We start from the raw sequence: 13428 nt of genomic DNA on the forward strand, positions 1-13428 counted from the left end.
CAGTTAAGGCCACATTTGCCAATTTAAATCTCAGCATATGCGAGTGAAAATAGCGAATCGATGTATAACGTGGTAAAAGTGCCAGTCTGCTTGACTAACCTCCCCAGCAAGAGATGAAAGGGACAGTGAGTGATCAATAATGTTTAAAGCAGACATCCCACAACCTCTCGGCGTGTCTTCGGCTTTAAAGCGGAACGGACGAGCGCCCAGCCGCTAATGATGCGAATATGAATATGAATATGACGGAGAAGTCAAGTGGCGTTTTGCGTCACAGATGTGTGTGTGTGTGTGTGTTTGTGTTTGTCTGTGTGGACTGTGAGGTGGTACGAGTTGAAGACGGACTCGCTGGAATTAGACGAGTCCCTGTGATCATGTCTGTGTAAGTGGACCCGTGTAAACGCGGTAAGGACGATGTAAAAGCTGCATGATTCAGTCATCCACCACCTCGACCTGGGACCAGGCTGCGCGTTTATGGATCCTAACCGGACCGGAGAAAGTTCGTCCGCAATCGAATCTGATTGATTTGAATCTTATCGATTGCTCATCGGCCGGACTCTCTCTCTGCTCGGTCGGCGGAGTTTAGTGGCGCAGGACGGAGACGCCGAGGCGAGGAGGGTCTGGGCTCCGGTCCGGATCTCGGCGCTGCCGCGGCGGACGGGCACGTACGGCTCGGATCGGATCGGCTCGGCTCGGCTCGGTTCTGTGCGGACCGGTCCGGACCCGCTAAGCGCATCGCGGTCAGCGGACCGTCTGGGGATTAATTCCGGCTTTTCGCTGCACGCTACTTCGCCGTTTCCACAAAGCGTCGCGGCGCACTCGAGGTGAGACAATTAACACGCCGCTTTAATTATCTTCTTTCCACTCTCATGATTAAATCATTCTCGCTTCGCCTCGTCTCTTTCCCGCTCTTTGGCAGCTGCTGTCCGCTGCTGGTCCCCGAACGACCCGAACAACCGGTTTCTCGCGCTAAACGTGTCCGTTCAACTGATGAAACGCTAGTCCGTCCAACGCGCGCGCCGGATGCGGTAGGAGCGGAGAGCCGCGTTTTAGACGCCGCGTTCTTCCGTGGAAGCGTCCAAATTGCGCCGGTGCGCTTCCGTGTTCGTGCGACTGCAGACGCGCCGAATTTTGCGGGATAAATGGAGAGGAAGGACGAGGGACGCGGAGTTTGTTGTCGTTGCAGCGCTCGTTTGTTTGTGGAAGGAGGAGCGTATATTTCTCACACACACACTTTGATTTAATTCCTTATAATGAACTGGTCCGCGGTGCGATTTACTTTTTAATATCCAGGACAAGTCGTATTATGCGGATTAAAACAAAACAAAAAAAAGATCAGTGCGCAAAAGCATAATGGGAGCAGAGGGAGCTGCATTCCGAAGGTGTCGTTTGGTCATTGGTGTGAATTCGGGTGATACTCAAGTCAGCTGTGACAGTCAAGTGTGTATTGTGTGTGGACTGTGTGTGTGCGCTCCATTGGCGTGACTATATTATATATGTACGTGGACTGTACGGACTATAATATAATATACAGGAGCGAGAGTGTGTGCGCGCGCTGCCCACTGCGTGCATGTGGAGTCGGATGGACTCTGAATGTGGACTGTGTGTGTGTTGTGTGTGTTGTGTGTGGACAGTGTGCTGACTGCATGTGGTGGCAGCAGTGCGGAGCGCGAAAAGCACGTCGAGATGCGGAGCGCCGAACGGACGCGACGTGCGCGCGGTTCAGTGACAGACCTACGCCCGTGTCCGGTGTCCAGTGTCTGGTGTCCAGTCAGTGTGTCCGGAGTGGAGGAGCAGGGCTCGTCGTCTCAGCGGCGCCCGTGGCGTGTTCGCAATGAGATCCGCGTTCCCGGACACCATGGCATCTGCGCTCGCGCTCACCTCCCTGCTCGCGCCGGGGCACCTCGCGGGACGCGTAATCGGGCTATCGGCACCTCGTTCACTGCTTCGATCCGGCCCGGGCTGGGAATGCGATTGTTTGGTGTGTGTGTGTGTGTGTGTGTGTGTGTGTACGCGCGCGCGCTCTCAGTCGCTCGCTCTCATTTTATTTAACTGTAATCCGCGTTCCAGTCGTGTCGGCGGCACAATAATAACACGGAGACGTAACACATCTCTCGTCTCGTGCGCTCGGCCCCGCCCCCGCAATATCGTGAATTATCAACGTGCGCATCGGCCGAAGTTGTCCGGAAATGAGTGACGTGTTTAAAGGGGGATCGATAAGAGGCACACTGATCTGCCCCCCCCCCCCAGCCCCTGCTTCCATCCCCTGCAACTAGAACTGGAACCGCAGAAGACCGTGCGCGAGACATTGGTGTGATGTCATCACACCCTTCGGTAACGTCACGAGCTCGGGACACGCCCCCTCCGCTGGCGCGCGGATGAGAAACGTGGACCAGACCATGCAACCATCTTTGGGCAGTTTTGCAAAGGCGCAGGTTCTAGTCCGGTGGTGGAGAAAAAAAAAATGTGCTGTTACTATCATTATAATAAAGTTGGAAGTGTTATAAATAAATGAAACAGGAACACGGTAAAGCTTCATGGTCACTAAGCACACGAGCTGTAGTGATGTCCTGGTACTTTCACCTTTCGGCCTTCCTGCGGGAGGGGTATCCTGTGCACCACACGCCATCCGTGATCCTCCCAGCATCCTTGCCTACCCCACACGCCACTGTGTGTTTGAGATTGCTGTACGCTGACAGCAGCATGGACTCACTGCTCTTCTTGTGGCTGCACCTCAGGAGTGTCACCTGGCTATCAGGAGTGTGTCCTCACTATCAGGAGTATGTTCTGAGTATCGGGAGTGTGTTCCATCTCTCTGGATTATATCCAGACTATCAACAGTGTGTTCCTGACTCTCTGGAGTGTGTCCTCACTATCAGCGGTGTTCCCTGCTTGGTGTTCCCTCTGAATCCGCTGCAGAAGCACACTAAGAACTCTATTCATTCTCACAGGAGAACTTGTTCAGTTTGCCCAGTAAATGTGAATAAATTACCCCAGTGTGTGATCTTCATGGTCGGAGGAATTAAATATGGAAACGTTTTGTTCGAACCCATTGATACCGATGGCGGCTCGATGCGCTGCGTTCGACCGACCACTTGACTGGAGAGCGGCTCTCTTGCTTTTTCTGCAAATAAAAGCTCTCAACCTCCGCGAACGTGCGGCCGAGGGCGTCTGCGGCCAGCGGAGGTGGGAGGATGGCCAGTGTTGTCAAGGCAGCTCACCAGCTTCTGCTCATCACACTGCTAGAGTGTGCGTTTCCACCTGGGCAGGTTGCTGGGACACTGGGCTGATAATTGGGAGATGGTCCAAGAGTCCATGTTTCCAGGACTTCCATGCTTCACCAGGCTTATCCGCTTAGTTTGGTTTCCTTACATGTTCAGCGTCCGATTCTTACAGGCTTAATGAAGACTTAATATCACCTTACATATGCACACAAGGTAGAATTATACATGTGGCCATGTACATGCTTGGATAATTGTTGCTAACGAAATCCAGGGTACGAGCTATATTAAACTGTATATTGACATGGTGTGGCATGGGATCTGAACGGCCAACCTCTTGGTCTTTATGGTATTCCCAAAATATGTGGTCGGAGTCCTTCCCTGTCCTGTTTCTGCTGGATTACATGGCAGCTCACATTAGTTTGGGTCCTTCCGTGGGGCGCTGTCAAAAGAAATTGTCAGTGGGAGTTTGGGAATTGCCAGATCTGTGCTGCCGCTCTGCTGGATGGGTGTGCGTTAGTTGGGATTAAGACTGATTCTTTGATTCAAGTTTTGAAGCCTTTGCGCATCGCTACCCTTCGGTCATTTTCGGGTTTAATGCGCCAGTCCACGAGCTCTGACACCCATACAGATGAGTGCCCCTACAGGGCTGCTGTATGCTGTAGGATCTGTGAACTGAGGGTCTGTGACCATGTAACTGTACTTCTAACCCTAACCCAACGAATCTGTGAATCAGTCGTATTCATGTAACCTGAACCCCTAACCTTAGCGTCCAACCCTAACCCTTAAACATGTCCCAACCCTATTAAGGTTCCAGACATATGTTGCCTTCAGAGAAGGGGAGGTTGTATTCCTAAAGAGAGGCTTCTGGCAGGTTGCACCAAAATGTGAATAGATGAGGTCTGTGGAGTCCCACTTGTCGAAGGCCAGTTTTTGCAGCAAGGCAGTTTAACCGGAACAAAACCATGTCCCCGTCTCTGTGCCCCCGATATAGACAAAAAAGAAAAGGGAGCCTTACACCTCTGAGCTGTCCTACACGCACTGTACTGTCACACTGTACTCATCGGCCAAAAATCCCCCCCACTGAAGTCGTCTCCTCGCCTTCTCTTGGATTAGGCTGCACATTTGGGAACATAATGCTGGCAAGGCCAGGGTGAGAAGGGAATAAAGACACGCTTGTCTGCCCTACAGCAATGAGACGTGGCACCGCTAGAAGAATCTCACTGCTGCTGAGATCCGAGGCCTTTGGAGCCTGTGAAAAGCGCTAAGCAACTACCCTTGTCACTTTGCTCTGTTTGTTTGCTTGTTTGTGTTTATTTGTATCTGGCATTTTCAACGTTTGTAATCCGAGTGCCAACACGTGTCACCCGAAGCCACTGAGGTGTCTATGGATTTCCGTACAGACCTGTTACAGATAACCCTGTATGACCGCACTGTAACCACACTGAGGAACATTCAGACACATCCCGAATGTGTTGTCTGTGTCGATACATGAAAGCACGAAGGCATAAGGGGCGGAACATGATTCGATTGGACAGCTTTCTTTTGAGGGAGGGGCTACTCGGGGTGATACAATTTCAGTCCTCATCTTCGGACCATATGGCCAGCCTTCTGTCTGTAGTTCAACTCGCCCGTTCACCTGCCAGGGGTTACACCACTCAAACTGCGCACACTGAATGATCCCACACAGTTTAACCCTTCAGAGCTGGGCTTTGAACTGGTACACAGTTCATTAGGGGTGTGAAACCGGTTCAGGGAGACATTTTCAGGAGCAAAATGCATAGTCACGTGCAGAAGGTAAAGTGGTCGACAACTGACACGGTGCACACACACGTGGTACCTGACTTTCCATCAGAAATTACATGAGATTTACATATGTGAAATGGGCTTTTTTTAGGGTGGTATAGCCATATGTGAAAAAAGAGAGAAAGTATTGTAATGCTTAAAGAATGCTGTGGCTGAAGGACACGGCCTTGGACAGAAGCCCTGGTTTGCAGAATCGCGGTTGCGCATTGATGTACATTTTATGTGACATAAGTTACTGTCTGCTGCGTTCATTTCAGACAAACCAACTAATCAGGCTGGATTAACGTGTCTACGTTCTCGTCTTGTGATTAAAAAATCTTATGTGGTGAAATATATATTCAAATATATTCAAATATGCAAATGAGCCATGCTCTCATTCAAAACTAAATGATTTTCTTTCAAGCAGCTGTCATTTTGTGTAAAGTACTTTGAAATGTAGAGTCCTAATATAGTAACTAGAATCGGTAGCAGCTGTAGTACCAATGGGAATGCTAGTAGTAGTGGTGGTACTAGTGAGACTAGATGGGCTAGTTAGGAGTACTGGCAGAAGCATCGTGCTTAGAGCCTTTCCTTGCAGTCTGTAGGTTTTAGGATTCAGTCTCACTCCTACTGTAGTTCCCTTGACCATGGTACTCAGCCTGAATTTGCACAGTAAAAATTACAGTAAAGTGACGTATAACATTGTACGTCATTATGGATAAGTATGCCAGCTAAAGAAGTTAGTTAATAATGTCGGAGAGCGGACATTTTCAGTCTTCTGGGTCACCCTGTGTACTTGTTACTTCTGAGTGCTTCACAGCATCCCTCTTCGGTGTTTCGAAGTGTCACTCAGAGTGCTGTAACTTAAGGTGGTGTGTGATCCCGGGGGCATCGGTGATTGCTAGTTATCCTCAGAACGTGTCTCCTAACAGACTTCTTTTTAGAATGCCTCTGGGAAACTATGAGGTTTGCATGGGTTCCTCAAACACTGATTGTTCTCAGTAGTACATCTCATAACCTTCTGGCCTGGACCCCGACTGTGAATAAAGGTGTGTAACTGTATTACTATGCCTTTTGTCACTGAATGTACTGAGGATATGCAAAAATCACAAGTACAGAATTTATGTCCGCTACAAAATCATTTATTGTTGAGTTTATTGATTTTTTGTTTAATGAAAAGGGGCAAAAAGGCGTTTTCCGTCAGTTGGGTTGTGCGGGTGTGACGCAATACCAAGGTAATGTATTCTTGAGCGGTGCGAGGGATTCATGTTGGGGGGAAATTGGATGTGATGACACGCCAGCAGAAGGCCCATTTGTAACTCTCAAGGCGAGTGGAAATGTCAAGAGGGTCGGGATGTTTCACGCTCACATTGTGATCAGAACAGTTTACTTTGTGTCATCTTGCTCCCTTTTGCCTCTTCCTCGCCGGGCCTCGGCTTCCCGGAGCTGCAAAGTGGTGCCACGTGTTACTTATTTTTACATACGTGCACGTTTATTCATTTAGCTGAGACTTTTCTCCGAAATGACTTAATATGTTCAGGTACCTACAATTATTGACCCATTTATACAGCTGGGTAATTTTACTGGAGTAATTTAGGGTAAGTAGCTTGTGGTGGCATGGTGGCACAGTGAGTAGTGCTGCTGTCTCCCAGTGCCTGGGTGGTGCAAGAGGATGTGGGTTCAATCACTGCTCAGTCTGTGTGGAGTTTGCATATTCTCCCCTGTGGCTGTGTGGGTTTCTTCTGGGTGCTCTGGTTTCCTGCCACAGTTCAAAGACATGCTGTTGAGGTTCACCCAGAGTGTGTGAGTTAGAAAGAGAGAGTGTGTGTGTGTTCCACTGATGTATGGATGAGTCACCCAGTGTAAGTAGTGTATCTAGCAGTGTAAGTCACCATGGTGAATAAGGTGTGTGGGCTGATAACACTACATAGAGTTCATTGGAAGGTGATTTGGAGAAAAGTGTCTGCTAAATAAATTTTTGTAAATGCTCAACTATAGCTGAGACTCAAACCTGCAAACTTTGTTTCCAAAGGCAGCTGCTCCACTTATAACACACACACACACACACACACACACACACACACACACACACACACACACACACTGTCAGAACCGCTTGTCCCATACAGGGTCTCGGGGGAACCGGAGCCTACCCGGCAACACAGGGCGTAAGGCCGGAGGGGGAGGGGACACACCCAGGACGGGACGTCAGTCCATCACAAGGCACCCCAAGCAGGACTCAAACCCCAGACCCACTGGAGAGCAGGACTGTGGTCCAACCCACTGCGCCACCGCACCTCCCCACTTATAATAATTCCCAGATATTATTATATTGTTTACTGCAAGTCCTGCTACACTTCACGTTGTCTTCTTGGCATTTATATTATTTTCAGCTGTGGTGCACTTTTGTGTTTGATCACAATCCAAATTTTGTTTTTGATGAACAAAAGATGGAATATGTACTCCGAACATATTGCGCATGTATTTAAGATGTTTCTTACACTTTAGGCAAGAATATGTGTTTTATTGCTATGGTCTCTTCCAGGAGCTTCCTCCGCAGATACTTGGTTGGCTTTAACTTCTGTGCTTCCACTAGAAAAGAGAACATTTGACCTGCTTCGAAGTTCTTATGAATGGTGGAATATTTCGTCACCTTTCTGGGAATTGTGAGACAGCTATATGATCGCCTCTGCTAAATACTCTAAGTGTTGTCTTGTATTCACCTATATTTGTATCTGGTTTTGTACTGGGGGGCTGCAGATCGTCCTGGTGTGTAACAGTGCCAGGATGGTGTGATAGTGGTTATGTGGTTATGATTTATACCCCGATTATACTTTCCTACTTGGTTTAACCAGTGTAACTTGGGCTTCCCTTATTTTTACACCTGCCCTACTGGTGTGTTTCTACTACACGCAATTTCCTCTAAAACAACATATGGAATTGGTCATTACACACTTCTTACGTCACATGAGAAACACTGATTCTCATTAAATACCCATTTCGTGGTGAAACTGTGGGACACATGGGCTTCACATACTTCCAAGCAGCGCTGTATATACACCGATCAGCCAAAACATTAAAACCACCTGCTTAATATCGTGTAGGTCCCGCTTCTACTGCCAAAAAAGCTCTGACCCCTCCAGATACGGACTCCACAAGACCTCTGAAGGTGTCCTCTGGTATCTGGCACCAAGACGTTAGCAGCAGATCCTTTAAGTCCTGTAAGTTGCAAGGTGGGGCCTCCATGAATCGGACATGTTTCTCCAGCACATCCCACAGATGTTCCATCGGATTGAGATCTGGGGAATTTGGAGGCCAAGTCAACGCCTTGAACTCTTTGTCATGTTCCTCAAACCATTTCTGAACAATTTTTGCAGTGTGGCAGGGCCACTGCCGTCAGGAAATACCAATGCCGTGACGGGGTGTACGTGGTCTGCAACAATCTTTAGGTAGGTGCTAAATGTCAAAGTAACATCCACATGAATGGCAGGACCCAAGGTTTCCCAGCAGAAGACTGCCCATAGCATCACACTGCCTCTGCCGGCTTGCCTTCTTCCCAGAGTGCATCCTGCTGCCGTCTCTTCCCCAGGTAAATGACGCACATGCTCTCGGCCGTCCACGTGATCTAAAAGAAAACATGATTCAGCAGACCAGGCCACCTTCTTCCATTGCTCTATGGTCAGTTCTGGCGCTCATGTGCCCATTGTAGGTGCTTTCGGCGGTGGACAGGGGACAGCATGGGCACTCTGACCAGTCTGTGGCTATGGACCCCATGCACAACGAGCTGTGATGCACTGTGTGTTCTGACACCTTTCTATACATGGCCAGCATCAAGGTTTTCAGCAATTTGTGTTACAGTAACTCTTGTGTGGGATCAGCCAAAACAGGCTAGCCTTCGCTCCCCACGCACATCAATGAGCCTTGGGCGCCCATCACCGTGTCGCAGGTTCACCAGTTGTCCTTCCTTGGGCCACTTTTGGTCAGTACTAACCACTGCATACCAGGAACACCCCACAAGACCAGCCGTTTTGGAGATGCTCTGACCCAGTCATCCACCCATCACAATTTGGCCCTTGTCAAAGTCGCTCAGATCCTTTCGCTTGACCACTTTTCCTGCTTCCAACACATCAAATTCAAGAACTGACTGTTAACTTTCTGCCTAATATATCCCACCCCTTGACAGGAGCCATTGTAACAAGATGATCAATGTTATTCCCGTCACCTGTCAGCGGTTTCAATGTTGTGGCTGATCGGTGTATCAGTGTGCTACATTGCCCTCTTGTATAGAGGAGTGTTTGACTGTGGGTAGTGTACTGTAGGGTATCCAGCATCGTAGGTGACCTGGGATGAAAGTAAAGCTAAATGCTACATAGTGTTCATTGCGCGTTGCTTTGGAGAACAGCGTCTGTTAAATCAATGAAAGCGATGTCTTTCCTTGTTGTATGGATTTGGCTTCGGTGTCGCAGCTCTTTCGTGTCCTTCATAAGAGTTAAAAACAGACCCTGACTCCTCAGAGGCGTCGGCCTCGCTGTAGGCCGAAGGTTCGATCGGCCACCCTCCAGCGCAGAGAACGGTCGGGAGGAGCTGGCCGTCGACGACGGGCGTCCACCTCTTAAATTTCTAAAGACGGTAGCGGGGCAGCTCAGCGCTACGTTGTACCGCAGTTTTTCTTTCTTTGAAAGAGGGGCGTTAGCGGCTCGCTAGGCCCGAGCCGCCGGCGATCGCGTTAACAAAGCGCGCCTTCATTGCGAGCGAGCGCCTTTGATCGCCTCCCCGCTTATCAGATTTCGGCTCGCGCGCATATTGAGCTTCCCGGTCACGCTGGTTAGGGTGTGTTTAAAAACCTCTGAATGATTTAAAAGTGCCACACTTCCCGGAGCCATGCTATGTATAATTTAGAGGGCTTTTCTTTCCTGCGAGGAAGCCGCGGAAAGGCGGCGGGGGCCGCGGAGCGCAGCCTGTCGCTAGCGCTTTGTGTCTCGCTTTAGCGTTTACGATCGCCGCCGTTTTTTCCATTATTCCTTCGCTCTGCTTCCAGATAAAGTGGGAAATTCTGCTCGATGCGTGGATTGAATTAGCTCCCCGGGTTGTCGTGTCAATGCCGCAGTGCATTTACATTTATTTATTTGGTAGAGGCCTTGGAGACTCGGGAGAAGCGGTTGTGCGTGGTTCCCGAACCCGGCTGCTTTCGGCCCTGTTTTGCAGAGTTGACAAAATCGAGATGTGTGACGATGTTGCGCGGCAGCCCGTTTGCTTCCGACCGTCACCCATTTTGCTGTCTGCGTCAGTGGCGTGGTGGGTTGCACTGCTGTCTCACAGTGCCTGGTTGATGCTGTTGGATGTAGGTTTGATCCCCATGGGGAGTTTGCATGGGATTCTTTGAGTGCTCTGGTTTCCACACACAGTCCAAAGATGTGTTTCAGGTTAACTGGGGGCACAGTGGCACAGCGAGTAGTGCAGCTGTCTCACAGTACTTCGGTGGTACGAGAGGACATGGGTTTGATCCCTGCTCAGTCTGCATGGGTTTCCTCTGGGTGCTCTGGTTTCCCCGTACAGTCCAAAGACATGTTGTTCAGGTTCACCCATAGTGTGTGAGTGACAGAGAGAGTGTGTGTGTTCCACTGATGTACGGATGAGTGAGCCAGTGTAAGCAGTGTAAGTCACCATGGTGAATAAGGTGTGTGGGCTGATAACACTACACAGAGTTCATTGGAAGTTGCTTTGGAGAAAAGCTTCTGCTAAATATATAAATTTAAGCTGGTGACTCTAAATTGTTTTTAAAGTCTGTGTTACATGGCTCTCCTGTAAGTACCTTGATGAAGAGTACTCCAGCAGGAGGTGGTATTGAACGCTGGCAGCTCTAACCACCACGCCACCTGCTGCCCCTGTGTGTTATTCGAACGAGTAGGTAAACAGGATCGTGTGCCGAAGTTCTGTGGGCTCCAACCCACAAATGACCTGGTGGGTTAGGGTTAGGGTTAGGGGGACTGCAGCATCAGGACCCCGACAGTGTGCTGATCCTGCAGATGGCTGCGGCTATCGCGTCAGAAACACGGCGTCTTCTCCCCGTCTTTGTTTGCTCGAACAGATGCTGTAGTCACGGTTGCCGTGCAGATGTTTGAAAAGTTTAACGCGAGGCTCCGCTGGGACGGCTGGTTTGTTCCCCGGGAAGCTTTGATTCCCATTGTTCTGGCGCGCTATTTTTAGAGACGCATCCTTCGCGCGCCCGCAGATGTATTTTTGGCTTTTAATTCAGACGTTAAATAAAGAATTACGGCAGATCGCTGAAATCAGGTGCCAGCGATTCCATCGCACCCGTATGTGAAGAGGGATAATGAAGCAGAACAGAGGCAATAGGAGGCCACGGCGGCTTTCTGCGACATCCCGGCTCTTTAACCATCTCTGAGGTCTGGCACCGGTTCGAGCGAGGAAAACATGACAAATAATTCAAAACCTGTTGGCAGACGCAAAGAGCACAGACTCAGTTTAAGGGCCTGCAGCTCAGAGCCTCAACTGGCTTCGTGGTTAAGGACCTGGCATCATCACCAGTCGTTTGCTGGTTTAAGTCCCATTAAAGCATTTGTGAGCTGAAGGTGCTATAAACCAGAGTCGATGTTCCAATAACTATACAGCTGTCTTCAGTGCTTAGAGCTGCCCTCTTTGGACGTGAAGGTCACAGGTTTGAATCCCATCTGCTGTAGTACTCTGGACCAAGGTACTTAGCCTGAGTTGATACAGTAAAAACTATCAGCTGTATAAGTGGGTAAATCAGTGTAAGCAGCTTACCATGGTGGCTTCCTTTGTATAGTAATCGGATCCATACTTTCGACAAAATACTGGCAAAGGTTATAGGTTCTGAATCATATTTTACAGTAGGGGTTCTTAACCCTTCCTAGGTCATGCACCGTTTTTAGAATGTGATGGAAGCTATGGACCCCACCAGCAAACATGTCGCTTTATTGCATTGAAATAGCAGTAAGTAATTATAACAATGCATTAATATGATAATTATATTGCAAAAAGCAAGAATTTCTAGTTTACTACGATACAACAGTTAGGTCATAAAATATTAACTAACTGCTCACAGCGTGTTGAAATGGATTCTTTGCAATTTTTATTAAGAAAATAATAATAAGCTATTTTAAATTTTCGTAAAATAAAATTACTTTTACTTTTTTAAAACTTGTATTAAGTTGGTGGTATTCTGGATCAGTGGTGAACTTCACGGACCCCTAAAGCACATTCGTGGACCCCGGGGTAATATCCTAAATGTTATAGGTTCCGACCCATATTTCAGAGTGAATAATTAAAAGGGTTACAGAGGCAGATTCAAACTTTTGTACATATAGAGGACTGTTACCATAATAACCTTTGAGACTGCAGCTCTGTACAGATATCTCTGTATGCGTAGAAGAGCATCACGTGGCCTTAAGGACGGCAGGTGGCGTAGCTGTTAAGGAGCGGAGCAGGTCTCTGGAAGGGGAACACTGCCGTGCCGTAATGTGCCAAGTGTTCGGGTCGGTTCGGATGAGCAAGCCGAGCGTGTGATGGGAGACAGACGGAAAGAGCACTTTGACAGCACCGTTCCGCTGTAGAGGGCGGTTAGAAATCATGTAATGTTTCATTTTTCATGCCGTTGGCACATGGCACCTTTTCTGCGTCTCGCGCCCCTGCGCTCACGCGTCGTCGTTGTTTGCAGCCCCAAAAGTGGCGCGATGCTGCCAGGTCGTTGTCGTCGTGGCGACGCCCCGCTGCCTGGCGTCCCGCCAGCCTCTCCTCTCCATCAGGTGTCTGCTTTGCAGCCTCGGCTATTTTTGGAGGAGTCGGACTCTGACTCATTACTGTCTTTTCCTCCTCCGGTGCGGTGTTGGGTTGCCCGGAGCGAAAGGTCGGCGTCTCTCTCTGTCTGCAGAGGAAGTCATCTTTCGGACACCTCTTTTCATTGTAAGAGCTCAGCGTCGCTGGATGTGCACCAGAAGTGCACTTTTCCTTGCCTCTCCATTTTCGGGGAGGCAGCTGCATGTATGTTCTTACATTCCATATGTGAGTTAGTCTGTGGACAACAAGAGGTTAAGAACACCTTGTGTAAAATGTAGATCAGAACCTGTAACCTTCAGAATTATTCTCTGTGAAGTGTGCATCAGAACCTATACTCCTACCCCCCAAAATATTCAGTGTAAACTACGGATCAGAACCTATACCCTTCAGAATTATTCTTTGTAAATTAGGGGTAAGAACCTGGGGGCTGTGGTGGCACGGTGGGTTTAGCCTGTGCCTGTTCTTTCATAGGTCTGCAGTTCAAGTCCTCCTGGGGGTGCCTTGCAATGGACTGGCATTCTGCCCTGGCTGTGTTCCCTCCCTCTCCAGCCTTGCACCCTGTGTTGCCAGGTTAGGCTCCAGCTCCCTGGGACCCTGCTCAGGACAA

At 49.0% G+C, this 13428-nt stretch overlaps 1 protein-coding gene across 2 annotated transcripts in view; it reads left to right on the forward strand.

The window, feature by feature from the left end:
* The first annotated feature begins 227 nt into the window (after nucleotides 1–227).
* LOC108937053 (disks large-associated protein 1-like) overlaps nucleotides 228–13428 on the forward strand; it is a 141752-nt gene continuing 128551 nt past the window's right edge. For both annotated transcript variants that reach the window (XM_029254753.1, XM_029254754.1), the window contains exon 1: nucleotides 228–821. The gene's annotated coding sequence lies outside the window, so the exon portion shown is untranslated. The remainder of the gene's footprint in view (nucleotides 822–13428) is intronic.

Source organism: Scleropages formosus, chromosome 9 (assembly GCF_900964775.1).
Source record: "Scleropages formosus chromosome 9, fSclFor1.1, whole genome shotgun sequence".
In the NCBI taxonomy this organism is placed as follows: Eukaryota; Metazoa; Chordata; class Actinopteri; order Osteoglossiformes; family Osteoglossidae; genus Scleropages; species Scleropages formosus.